This window comes from Sorex fumeus, unplaced genomic scaffold, assembly GCF_029834395.1.
Source record: "Sorex fumeus unplaced genomic scaffold, SorFum_2.1 ptg000094l, whole genome shotgun sequence".
Lineage (NCBI taxonomy): Eukaryota > Metazoa > Chordata > Mammalia > Eulipotyphla > Soricidae > Sorex > Sorex fumeus.
The window spans coordinates 11,606,196-11,620,600 of record NW_026606151.1 but is presented as its reverse complement, the minus strand read 5'-3'; positions in this window follow the sequence as shown (position 1 = coordinate 11,620,600).

The window sequence follows — 14,405 nt, the reverse complement described above, 5'->3', positions numbered from 1 at the left end:
TGTCCAAGTTCATACAACTCATCAGGGGCAAAACAAAGACTAAAGTATAGATTGTTTTAAATTTCTAGTATTATTCTTGTACCACTGAACTTTGATACCTTAATTTTATTTTTGTAAATTGAGATGAAGTAGGAAGGCGGATGAGGGTTGGGGATTTGGCAGTGAGTCTCATAAAGTTAGAACCAGTTTGAACCCACCAAGGATCCATCAAAATCCATCAAGCACCCCTCAAGGGACAATTCAGTAGTCTGCTTGGCAATATAACCTAGCAATGACCTGAGGTAAGGGGGGGTGGAAATCTGGAAAACTCCTTGATAGAGAAACTTAAAAATGAGCTGGGGAGATCACATGGGTAGGGCACTTGCCTTGCCCATGGGCAACTGTTAAGAGTTTGATCCCTGACATCCCACATGGGCCCCTGAGCCAGGAATGATCCCTGAAAGCAAGGTCAAGAGTAAGCCTTGAGCACCACCAGCTGAAAAGAAAAGGTTGACAAAGCATGAGAAATGCACTCCCTATCTTGCCTGGGAGGTCCACTGTCCACTATCCTGTCCTCCCATTGTTCATTGATTCTCTGGAGCAGGCACCAGTAATGTCTTCATTTGTGAGACATGTTGTTACTGTTTTTGGCATTTCAAATATGCCATGAGGAGCTTGCCAGGCTCTGCTGTGTGGGCGAGATGCTCTCGCTAGCTTGCCGGGCTCTCCAAGAGGGACAGAGGAATCAAACCTGTGTCGCCACATGCAAGGCAAATGCCCTACTTGCTGTGCTATCACTCCAGCCTGGGAGGTACCCACATTTTTTCACTCTTGATGTGTAAATGTTTTTCTTTTACGTATATGGGTTACACTCCACTACTGGGAGTTGTCTGCATGCCAAAATGGGGAGCATAGTTCCTTCGCAATTTTTTTTCTCTTCTCTGTCTCTCTCTTTCACTATCTGTTTTAGTTTGTCTCTCTATTCCTTTCTCTCTTTCTATCTCTATGTCTCTCATCAAATTTGAGTTCACTAGGGAATAGTTTTTTTTCCCCTCTCTTTCTTCCATCATGTTGTCTAAGTAACTGAGTTTTTCTTTTTTTGTCTCTGCTATCTGTCTTCTCCTTGTTATCTTTTTTTTTCTTTTTTGGGGAGTAGCATGGTGGGTATGCCAAGCAGTGCTCAGAGCTTACTTCTCACTCTATGCCTTGGGTTTACTCCCGGTAGAGCTCAGGGGACCATTTAGGATACCAGCGATTGAACAAAGTTAGTCATAAAGAAGGCAAGTCCCTAGCCTGACCCACTGTTCTATCTTCTGTCCCCTCTTGAAAGCCTTTAATGAGAGAATAAATATAATGGGAAGCCTTGTCGGAAGTCAGAACTTTATTGTTCATAACCACCCATGTGAGGGCTGCTGCAGGCTTTGTGAATCTTGACCTCCCTCAGCACCTCTCCAGTGGAGACGTGGCACTAATGTGGGGGGATGGCAGTACATACTCTATCTGGCCACCTTCCAGCTCTGACTCTCAATGAACCCAACAGAAAACCAAAGGAAGAAATAATAACCATAAGAAAAATCAACAAAATAGAAATTTACAAAAGACCATGCACACAACAGGAAAACCAAGAGTTGTTCTTTGAAAGAAATAGAGACGAATACTCTCCTCTTTGCTAGAGAGTAAACCTCCATAAAGGGATATTCTTTCTTTAGAATGCTACGTTTTTTTATCAATAACTTAATGGATATTTTCCCTTAATGATTGTTAAGAAGAAACATTTATGTGAGAAAGTAACGCAGATTTCTCTGCAGTCGTTCTGGGCTCCAGTTGAATATAACAATCTGCTGATGACTTTGCAACTCAAATTCAATGTGCAAATCTCCTGGAGACCATTTTGCTATTGGGTCTTAAAGAATGTAGGAAGTCAAGTAATGAGTTCAGAAATAAACTTGGTAAGTAAAATATGGTACACTGAATCTCTACATGATATGAAGCAACAGCTCCACTGCCAAGAGAAGGGTCTGTGAATTTGGACTTCATAACTTCTAGCATTATAAAATCCAGGGCAGGGAGGACATCTGAAAGCTTTCTTGAATTTTAAATAGATCCAACTTGTGAAAAATTCTTTCAAAGATTATGAAAAAAAATCTATGTTTTATTCAAATTTTCATGGAATATGGATGAAAGCTATTTACATATCTTTCATTGAGAACTAGAAAACTAAAAGAGGGAACAAAACAATTTTATTGCCTTTGATCCAATTAAAATATTAATTTGCTATAAAAACTTGTGTAGTGGGGCAAGAAATGAAGTGGAAATTTAGAGATTCTCTCTTAGTTTTAGATTTTCGTCTGATTAGTTGCATGAACTTATATGAGTTTGCACTCACAATTAGCAGGTAGCTACCCATCCAAATGGCATGTAGCCACGCATTAATTTCACTCTTAAAAACTGGGCAAAGGATTTTCACATGAATTACAGAGAAGACAAAATGCCTAGACCTGATGATTGGCTGAAATGATACTTCTTAGTGACTATGCAGAAGAAAAGGCCACTGAAAAATGAAACAAGAAACGTAGGTCAGCTGGGAATAATACAGTTGGGTCAAGCTGATACCTTTTGTCCCCTGAGTGCCCCTAGCATTGAACCTAGGGCTACATCTCTGGTCCAAGAGGAAACACCATACATGTCTCCATTCATCCAGTTCGCACTTATTAACTAAGTACTATTTTTAACAAGAAACTCACAGTCCAGTATCAGAAATAATAATCAAAGAAACAAATAATCAAAAAGACAAAGAAACCTAATTATTGACAGCTGAGTGGGAGTGTGGTAGTGGACTGCTCCAGTAGGAGACAAAGTGTTGAGCTTGGGGATAAAGTAAGAACTTACAGATCTGTTTGTACAAGAGCAGGTCAGCAAAGAAGGTAACATCCTTACCAGTGGTACAAGATGTTTATAATGGGAGCTAGTTGTTGAAAATGATGTGTACTTGTAGGAGAATGTGATTATTTCTTTACGTTGGCTATTTCCAAGATCTTCACAACAGAGCTAACTTGTGCTCAGTGGTACTTACTGATACAGTATGATTTAGTGTCACAGAAGGATGTGCAATTTGGGGAAACTTGAGAGACTACCACCATTTTAGAGGGTACTACATGTCTACTATTTACTAAATAACATCTACATGATAATGATTCTTTTTTCTTTTTGGCTTTTTTTGGGTGGCAATACTCAGGGGTTACTCTTGGCCCTGCACTCAGAAATTACTCCTGGTGATACTCGGGGGACCTTATGGGATGCTAGGAATTGAACCCTGGTGGGCGCTTGCAAGGCAAATGCTCTCCCCGCTGCACTATCACTCCAGCCCCAGTGATTCTTACTCTGTGTGAATATTGATATCATTGGTACAAAGGTAATGGTAGATTAAACTGCTGCTGTTTTGGTCTTTGTCAATGATAACCATACAACTTTGGAAACTCATTTAATTTAAAACTATCTATGATGAGCCAGTACAAATAGTTAACTTTATTAAAGCTTAATTCTTGAGTATATAGCTCTCTGAATATAAAGCTATAATGAGTTACTAACAACCAATAACACTGTGATGGAATTCTAAAAGAAATGCAAGAAAACAGTCATCTTCCCTTGTGCTAGAATATAAAGTAAGGTTTGTAATGTGTGAACAAATACCACTCTTCATCTGAAGATAAAGAGACCAGTCACATACATCTGTTTATAGTTAAGCAAATTAATGGGTTTCTGACTGTTGTGGTTGATTTGGAGGCCACACCCAAAAGTGCTCAGGCTTATGCCTGACCACTCAGGGATCACACCTCATGCACCTCAAGAAACATATATGGTGCCAGGGTCAGCTGCTTGCAAAGGAATAACCTTATTTGCTGTACTTTAGTCCGGTTAACTTAACTTAAAATACAAGGTTCTCCATATATATGGTTCACATCAAGTGCTCAGTGGCAACACTGTGGCTTGAGACTGCCAAAAGAATCCAGAAAACATACCCATTATCACAGAACATTCTGTTGGTATAGAGAATATATGCACATATAGGCTAGGAAACCATATAAAAGTATAGAAGTAAAGGTGACCTTATCATCTATGAAATTTTATACAAAAGTGAGTTTTTTGTTTGTTTCAGTGGTATAAAACACCAAATTTAGGGCTGACTCCTGGCTCTGCACTCAGGATTGTCTCTGGTGCAGCCTGGCTTGGCTGAGTATAAGGCCTTCCCCAATGTTCTATTTCTCCAGTCCCACAAAAAGCAAATTTTTAAGGAAAATATCAATGTCTACCAGAGTATATAAAAATCAACTTTATTTAAATAATGTGGGACTGTTCTCTTTTTTAATATTAATTTTTTAGCTTGTTGCTTTTTAATATTAATTTTTTATTTTTATTTCTGGGACTGTTTTCATATTTAACTTCACTGTTCTTAGGCCTGTAACATCTCAGATTCCTGTACCCAGAATCACTGTAGATTGGGGTTAGAGGTGGCAGACACCTTTATTTTTTATCCACAATTCAAGGCTGTCAGTCTCAGCGTGTCCATTAGTGGGAATATATTAGTTCATGTGATCAGGATTCATGTGATCAGGCTGTCAGGAGTTTTTATGCAAATGCAAGGGGATCTTTATTCCCAGCTTGAATTCAAAATATCCACTCAGTCAAAGATTCTTGCTGGCACAATTGCTCCCAACTACCCAGTTACCTCTTTGATGGCCAAATTCTGTGATACTTTAAACCACATTTCTGGTGATATGACTCTACCCTGGAGTTTGCAAGCTTGTTAGAAAACTGAGATGAGAGAATGCCCATTAACAGATGCCAATGCTTTACTTTCTCAATATTTTCTCATCCTGTGATAACAACCATCATCATTCTTTTTTAGGAGACAGAAACCCATGCACAGAAATTTGTGTGCTGCTATTCGCAAGGTAACGAAATTTGAATGTTTACGCTCATGCTGGTGTTAATTAGTTCACAGCATATTTAAGGCTGGGAACGACATAAGTCAGCTAACATCTCCGAAGGACATCTTTTACACAGCTACATTATGTTCTGACAAAACCCGAGCAGCCTTGCCAAGACACCAATGGTGCCTGGTAAACATGGTTTTGGCAAAGAGTGTAGAAGGATTTTTCTCCACTGGCAACCCAGCAAATCCAGGTTTACAAATGTGCCACCGTTGGTTAATTAGTGACAGTGCTGGCTTTTAATTTAATTTGAAGCAACATGAGGAAAAAAAAATCAGGGGGAAAAAAGTGGATAAACAAGCCTACTCAGCTCACTGCTGGAGAGATGAAGTTATACAAGCATGAATGATCCAGTCCCGCGAAGAGGTTGATGGATGTGGTTGCTTCTGAAACACAAGAACATCTGGCTCCACTGTACAGCTGAAGTGGGGAAAAAAAAGCAGGGTCCAAATTCACGGACACATTTCTGTCAGAGACATCCGGCAAACAGATGGCCCCGGTTCCAAATAAAGTCCCATCGATGTGCTGGGAGGTTTTTGAAAACTCATGTGTTTGTAAATGCATTCTTTTTTACCCTTTTATTTCCAGCTCAGTAACTTGTCGTCAGCTTTTCCCATCTGCACAATCTTCAGAGCAATGATATTTCAGACCACAGTGGTCTGAAGAAGGTCTGAACTATATTCTTGACCAAGTCTGACCCGAGGGGAAAGGGAGAAAACTAACGGGATGTAAGAAGTGTCTGTTCAGGCTCCGACCAATATATTGTTCAGAGCATTAGAACACTGCATTTAAATGAGAGTTCGGTATATTAGAACAGCCTGCTTTATGGAATCGCTTCTGTGACAACGGCTGGGCTGAATGCTTATTTTACTCATGTGATCATTTTCAGAGTGATCTTGGGCTGCAGTCTCAATTCTGGTCAAAATTTTAAGCAGGAAGAAGCATAGGTACATAAATGCATCTAGTCAATGAGGTCAGCGTCAAACTTAAAATTCACACTCGGGGGGCTGGGGCGATAGTATAGCGGGTAGGGTGTTTGCCTTGCACACGGCCCACTCGGTTCGATTCCCAGCATCCCATATGGTCCCCTGAGCACAACCAGGAGTAATTCCTGAGTGCAAAGCCAGGAGTAACCCCTGAGCATTGCTGAGTGTGATCCAAAAACAAACAAACAAACAAAAAACTTCATACTCGGTTTTCTCTTGGAGAAAGAATTGGGATTACATTTATTGCTTCTTTGAATTGCTCAGGAATCTTTGAGAAATGATGGAGTTATGTTTGTTTTTGTTTGGTTTGGGGTCCACATTGAGCTGTGCTCAGGTCCTACTGCCTATTCTATGCTCAGGAATTGGTCCTGGCAGGGCTCAAGGAACCATGTGAAGTACTGGGGATCAAATTGGATCAGCGGTATGGAAAGCAAGTGCCAGCTGATCAGTAAGAAATAATGGGAAAATTTTTGACAATCAGATGATAATCATCACTGAGAGCAGTGAGTGATAGTGGTCTTCTGACAAGAGAATAATACCTTGGTTGCAAAGTACTGTTAGAATCTGACACTCAAGAGGGATGCATTTTCCTTCTTACTATGATATATGTTTATAAAATTTTAAAAAATCCCTTAGGCATACAGATGGGCGGACAGGGTGACCAGTCCAGGGTTTTTGGAAGTACAGTGGAAAAGAAGATACGCAATAAAGGATACTCTGGAGAGTTATGTATTGCCTCTTCATCATAAATTTCTGGTGGAAACCACATAGAAACATGGCTAATTCAGAGTCATTGGCTCCCTTATGACAGGTAATTACAAATGTCCACAAACATCTACCACATTGATTCAAATAAAATATAAGAGAAAGTAAAAGTATAGGTATTTAATTCAATGTTTTGGAAGGATATCAGGCAATCTTACAGATGTGACTCTGGAAACAGATGATATTGAAGCAATATGAATTTCCACTAAACATGACTATGGAGATCAACTTCTTGTACTACCCAAAGAGAAGCTGGTAATAAAACCTGTAGGAATAACCTGAAAGAGGCAAGAAAAATGAGAGAATTATCACGTGATCTATATCACATGATTTTTTTTATTTATTTATTTTTAATTTATTTATTTATTGAATCACTGTGGGAAAGGTTACAAAGCTTTCAGGTTTATGTCTCAGTCATGCAAATATCAAACACATTTCCCTTTACCAATACTTATTTTTTACCCTGAAGAACCCCAATAAAACCCCACCCCTCCCCCCTCCCCGTCCCTGTGAGGCAGATGAATTCTAGTTAACACTCTATCTGCTTTGATTATATTCATTGTTTCAATAAGATTCACCACTATTATTTAGAGTTTACCCCCCCCCCAAATCAGACATGCTGAAAAAGCATTGTGAAGTGATTTGCTTTCTATAGCTGGGTTCAAGAATTAAATGTTGGTTTTGGATTTCTGCTATTTTACCTATTGACCCTGAAAGTATTTCTACTGAAAGTCAGATAGTTAAGAAATTGGTTTCTGTGTTCTGGAGTCGTGGCCGTGCTGGAGAGCCGCTCGCGGGGGGCAACCGGTGGCCTCGGTAGGGCGTGAAGGGCGGAGCGAAATGCCCCCCTTCCCATGAGGTTTTAGTCACCCCCACATTCCTGGCTCATACCTGCTGTCCACAAGGCTCCCATGTGGCCGCCATCTTTCTTTCCAGAGAGGAGAGGGCGAATGGGGCAACACCCTTTCCCCTCCGGCAGACTTGATGGGCTGGATCAACGCATAGTCCGTTCACTTTCCTGCTCCAAGCTGCTGGGTTCTGCATTAAGTCCTTGTGCTTCTGGGGCCATGGCCGTGCTGGAGAGCCGCTCGCAGGGGGTGACTGGTGACCTCGGTAGGGCGTGAAGGACGGACCGGAACGCCCCCCGACCCATGAGGTTTTAGTCGACCCCACTCCCCCGGCTCATACCTGCTGTCCACAAGGCTCCCATGTGGCCGCCATCTTTCTTTCCAGAGGGAGGAGGGCGGAAGGGAGCAACACCCTTTCCCCTCTGGGCAGAAATGATTGCCTGGATTAACGCATAGTCCTTTCACTTTTCTGCTCCAAGCTGCTGGGTTCTGCATTAGGTCATTGTGCTTCTGGGGCTGTGGCCGTGCTGGAGAGCCGCTCGTGGGGGCAACTGGTGGCCTCGGTAGGGCGTGAAGGGAGGACCGAAACGCCCCCCGACCCATGAGGTTTTAGTCGACCCCACTCCCCCGGCTCATACCTGCTGTCCACAAGGCTACCATGTGGCCGCCATCTTTCTTTCCAGAGAGGAGAGGGCGAATGGGGCAACACCCTTTCCCCTCCGGCAGACTTGATGGCCTGGATCAACGCATAGTCCTTTCACTTTTCTGCTCCAAGCTGCTGGGTTCTACATTAAGTCCTTGTGCTTCTGGGGCTGTGGCCGTGCTGGAGAGCCGCTCGCGGGGGGCGACTTGTGACCTCGGTAGGGCGTGAAGGACGGACCGGAACGCCCCCCTTCCCATGAGGTTTTAGTCGCCCCCACACCCCCGGCTCATACCTGCTGTCCACAAGGCTCCCATGCGGCCGCCATCCTTCTTTCCAGAGAAGAGAGGGCGAATGGGGCAACACCCTTTCCCCTCTGGCAGACTTGATGGCCTGGATTAACGCATAGTCCTTTCACTTTTCTGCTCCAAGCTGCCGGGTTCTGCATTAAGTCCTTGTGCTTCTGGGACTGTGGCCGTGCTGGGGAGCCGCTCGTGGGGGGCAACTGTTGACCTCGGTAGGGCGTGAAGGACGGACCGGAACGCCCCCCTTCTCGTGAGGTTTTAGTCGCCCCCCACACCCCCGGCTCATACCTGCTGTCCACAAGGCTCCCATGCGGCCGCCATCCTTCTTTCCAGAGAAGAGAGGGCAAATGGGGCAACACCCTTTCCCCTCTGGGCAGAGATGAATATCACATGATTTTTAAGCCACAGGCTTGTACCAATCAAAGAGTGGAATCTGTAGAAGGAAATGGATTATTTTTCATGTTTTCTGACTTGCAAGGCAGTTCAAACAATCACAGTGTAATTAGTTCAGTTGCTTTTAGATGTTGCAACTACGTTGGCCTCTCAGTTGGCAGGAGGCAGAAAATGAAAATAATCATATTTTAGGTCATAAAAATAGTGTTAGAACTATAAGAATAGATTTTAATCTCTCAAAAGTCATATGGAAATCTATGTAATGAGAAGATTGGAAATGTTTTATCAGTTAATGATGTATACATTTAAAGTGAATATTAATATAGGCTAATATGGTAGTCCAGTCGGTAGGGAACTTGCCCAATACACTGCTGACCAGGCTGCAATCTCCAATGTCCTCCTGCCACCAAGAAAGTAACACCCTCTTTGGAACTGGAGAAGGTGATGAACTGCAAAAAAAGACCCAGCATTAAATACACCTCAGTCTGTGGAAGGAGTCTGATTTGAAGATGACAATAACGATGGCGGTGATAATGATTTATTAAGTGAATCTGAATTCCAGGAAAAGTGCTCAAGCCTTCACAGATATTATCTCCCACAGTTTTCTTGTTGTATAGGATCTATGGTTATTGTCTCTTTTCCTCATTTGAGGAAACAACTCAGGGAGGTTAGAACCCAACAGAAAATGATGGAGTAATGATTCAAATTCGAATCCATCTGCATGTCAGAGTCTTCAAGTCTATTATTTTCTGATAGTATATTAAGAACCTTGCTGGAAAATGAGCATATAACTTAATTTCCCAACTGGGAAATTTTTGAAAGAAAAAGGAAGAGGGGCTGATACTGCTGATAATTACGGAAGGAGAAAGTGAAAAGTGGAGATAATACCAGTTAATCAAAAATCTAACCAGACATGTACTGTACACTTGCCCGAGAGATGAAGTGCCAAATCTGCATCCACTTGCATGTCATAAAACATCAACTCATGTCAAATTTCAGTAGGAAATTTTCAAGACCACTCTCTATCCCAAGACAGACAGCTTCTTTTCATGAACTTGAGGTCAACATCTGTTCCAAAAGCTAATATTGTCTTCCTTTGCCTAACTTCTAGCATCCTTTTCTTAGCATTATTTTGTGCTGTCACAAGCAAATTATTTAATCAAGAGCACTTTTCTATGTATTCATTGCCTTTCTAGTTTAGGGTATCATTAAAATGATTTGTTTTATACAGGAATACTCAGAAATAATTGCAAAGTCTTTACACCCAAATGACCTTTCTCAAATGATTTGATTTTTAAAGTCTTGGTTTTGAAAAAACTGTGCTCACAGAACTTGGTTGAAAATATTATTTATTGAAGTGCACAGAAAGATAACTTTGGGGAGATGTGAAATCGAGCTGTCCCAATTCTAGTTCTTCTCCTTTTACATGTCGCCCTCACCAAGACAAGCTGCCTATGATAGCAGTGTGTCTTTCAAGCTGGTTTTCAATACCATGAATTTCTAAATATACCTCACCCCTTTATTCCTGAAATGCTGTGCTACTTAGTACCTTACTGACACTCTTCCTTCCTCTCTTTCCCTGATCTCCCCTGCCTTTCCTATCTTTTCCTCTAGTTCTTCTCAATGGTACCCTGTGCCTTCAATCTCATTGGTGATTTCCCTCCCCCTCTATGTTGTTGCATCCTTTGACCATCTCATCTGGTTTCTTGACTTCAGTAATTATGTTGACACTTGAAATCTACCGTTTCACTTCTAGTCCTTTCTCCCGTATTCCAGAATGCTGTGTCAAGACATCCTTTCAGCATCTCGAATTCATCGCATCCAAAGTAAATATCAGTTTTCACTCACGAGAGGATCTTCTTTGCAAATGACAAGTTATTAGTCTCAGAATTTTTTCATACCCTCTCTTAGCATCCAAAATTAAATTGACACATTCTATAAATCCATCTTTTCTTTTTTTTATTAGTGAACACCATGAGGTACAGTTGTAGATTTATAAATTTTTGTGCTTGGGTTTCAGTTATACAATGATCCAATACCCATCCCTCCACCAGTGCCCATTTTCCACCACCATGGATAATATCCCTCCCCCATCCCCCCCTTCCACCCTTCCTCTGTGGCAGGGCATTCCCTTTTGTTCTCTCTCTCCTTTTGGGTGTTGTGGTCTGCAAAAGAGGCATTGAGTGGCAAACTTGTTCAGTCCATAGGGGGAAAGGGCAGTTCAGATAGAGAAGGGAGCACCAAATAAAGGGTGTTTGGAGGATCCTCCCAGGAAGGGAGATGCATGTTGAAAGTAGACTATGGACTGAACATGTTTGCCACTCAATGCCTCTTTTGCAGACCACAACACCCAAAAGGAGAGAGAGAAAAAAATCCATCTTCTCAATACTTCCCAGGTTTATCAATTTCTCTATATTTTTTTAGCCAAACATATCTAGACATTAACTCTCACCAGAAAAAAAGCTAACTGGTCTCTCTGTTCTGAATTCTTCTGTTATATTTATTCTCTGTAGCAGCAAAAATGAACTTCTTTAAGAATAGTTTAGATTATATCACTTCTTTGTTCAGTCTTCAATGTAAACAAGCTTAGTCTATACTATTTTAATTTTTTAGCCTGTCATCTGAGATTTAAAATTGATGTGACTATACATCATTATTCAGGGCTTGGTTGGCATGATATTTCTTCTGGTAGTCCCTCATTGAATCCACACCTGAGGTATACAGCCCTACTTGGAGCTTGTCATAGCCCTTGTACCCTCATTACATTGTACACAAAACTTTATTTTAAATATTCATTTGCTTATTTATCTTCCCTTAGGTTTTACAAAGCCCACAAGGGAATAGAGAATCAAAAATCTATTTACAGTTATATTCCTAGTCTTGTTTCATGAAAGGAATTTATATATAAAAAAGCAAATAAGCAAATCTACTCACAATAAAGAGATAAATGGAACCACTAATTCTAAATATTTGTAGCTCAGGACAAATAATTCCTTATTTCCATGTCAGTCATTTTTCTAGATGATGTGGCCCAAGCTGTCCTTTTCCCAATTTACAACTTAGTTAATCTACATTCTTTGATAAAAGTAAAACTTAAAATGTATCTACCTATACCAAGAAATCATCCTTGAGTCTCTTGGTAAAGAATAAGGCTTCTAAACACTTGTCATAGTTTTATTGTATTCCTTTATGACAAAGAATGATATTTTTAATTTTCAGTGTTGAAGAAATAATATATGTAAGTTATTTAAGTTGTGACTAAATTATCTGCTTTTATTTGTTTGTTTTTAGGGCCACACCCAGTACTGCTTAGAACTTACTCCTAGCTCTGTGGCTCAAGGATCAATCCTAGTGAGGCTCAGGGGATTACAGAGGGGTGCTGGAGTTTAAACCTGGGTTGATTGCATGCAAGGCAAGCGTTCTATTTTCCTATATTCTCTCTCCAGGCTAAGATAGAAATATCTGATGTAAATATTCATAATAAAATGATTACTATAATCAATTTAATTAGCATATTATCTTTTCCCATAGTTTCCTTGGTGTGCATGTGTATGTCTATTTGAGATAATATCATGCATAGATTTATAGATTTAATATCATGCATATTTCTATTTTCAGAAAGTTTTAGGAAGCTCTAGAAAGACAGAATTTGCTTCACTTTATTTTATTTTCTTTTCACTTTTTTTGGGTTACACCTGGCAATGCACAGGGGTTACTCCTGACTCTGCACTCAATAATTACTCCTGGTGGTGCTTAGAGGACCATATGGGTTGCTGGGAATCAAACCTGGGTCAGTCGCATGAAAGGCAAACGTCCTACCCATTGTGCTATTGCTCCAGCCCCCTTGTTTCACTTTAATCATTCTAAATATCTAGCAAAATACCTTAAAGGAAGGAAAAGTTTCATATAACAGTATTCATTGCTTGCAATAAGTCAATCAATTTATCAATAACAATAACCCTAGAATCTCATTAAGTTTAAATTTCTCAAAACTCTTTGGCAAATTTTAGCCCAGAAGGATTTTTAAGAAACAGTGAGATTCTCAGCCTCAGCAATTTTCACACTTGAATTTAACTTTTCAATAAGTATCTTTAACTTAGGGTAGCAATTTCTCTCCCTCTTTCTCTTTATCTCTTTCTTTGTCTCTCTCAAATACATTGCTATGTATTCACGATCACGATCACGATCACCCTGTTGTTCGTGGATTGCCTCGAGCAGGAACCAGTAACATCTCCTTCACCCTAGCCCTGAGATTTTAAAAAGTGCCATATTCAAGGCTATTTTAGGGTTAGGAGAATGAGACCCATCATTGTTACTGGTATTTGGCATATTGGGTACGCCATGGGGAGTTTGCCAGACTCTGCCATGTGGGCAGGTTTCATTTGGTAGCCTGCGAGGTTGTCCAAAGTAAGAATGAGACAATAAGATGTCACTTCCGGGAGCTGAGTTTTATAGTCTCTGGGTCTTGGCCGTTTATGGGATTACACAGCGCGGGGGGGGGGGGGGGGGGGAGGGGAGCGGGGGGGGGGCGTTGGTGGGTGTGACCTGCCTACTGGAAGATGGAGGATCTGGGTGCAGGATGCTCAGCCCTGATCCGAGCAGGCTTGGAAATCTCAACCCTGGGACCCGCATGCTTTTTTTCCCCTGCTGGTATCTTCATTGCTATGTATTATAAGGAAAAGTTAAAAATCACAGGTGTACCATTTGATGAGCCTTCATAAAGAAAATATACACTTGCAATGAAGGTGTCAGAGAAGAAACAGAAAATTTCTGATACCAAGAAATCTTTTCATGCTCTCTGCCAAACACTACCACCCCAAGTGTAGCCGATACCATTGCATCTAGTACTATAGTTTACTCTTTTTCACATTTTGTGATTTTTAGCTGACTTATCATTGGATTACAATGCTATGGGATCTCAGAGATTTAGCTTCATTCCACTGGATGTGGTGATTCAGCACTACTTCTTTTCAAAATTCATCTCCAGTCTCATCACCCAAAGACCCCTCTCTTTACTCCTCCCACATATCCTTCTTTCCCTATGGCAAGTGTCAGTTTTCACTGACTCTGAATTAGTTTGGTGTTTTTCCCCCCATTCCATTTAGTAATTCACATTCCACATATGGGTGTAAAGGTTCAATCTTTGACTTTTAATTCCTTGCCTTTTCACTCAGTATAATCATTCTCTGGAGCTATAGCACAGAGGCTGGAACAATAGCAAAGTGAATAGGGCATTGCCTTGCATGCAGCCAACCCAGGTTCAATTCCTCCATCCCTCTCGGAGAGCACGACAAGCTACCAAGAGTATCCCACCCGCACGGCAGAGCCTGGAAAGCTCCCTGTGGCATATTGAATATGCCAAAAACAGTACCAAGTCTCATAATGGAGACATTACTGGTGCCTGCTCTAGCAAATTGATGAACAACAGAAGGACAGTGCTGCAGTGCTATAATCGCTTGAATTTCCATCTGAGCTATTGATATTGGTGGGCCCCACGG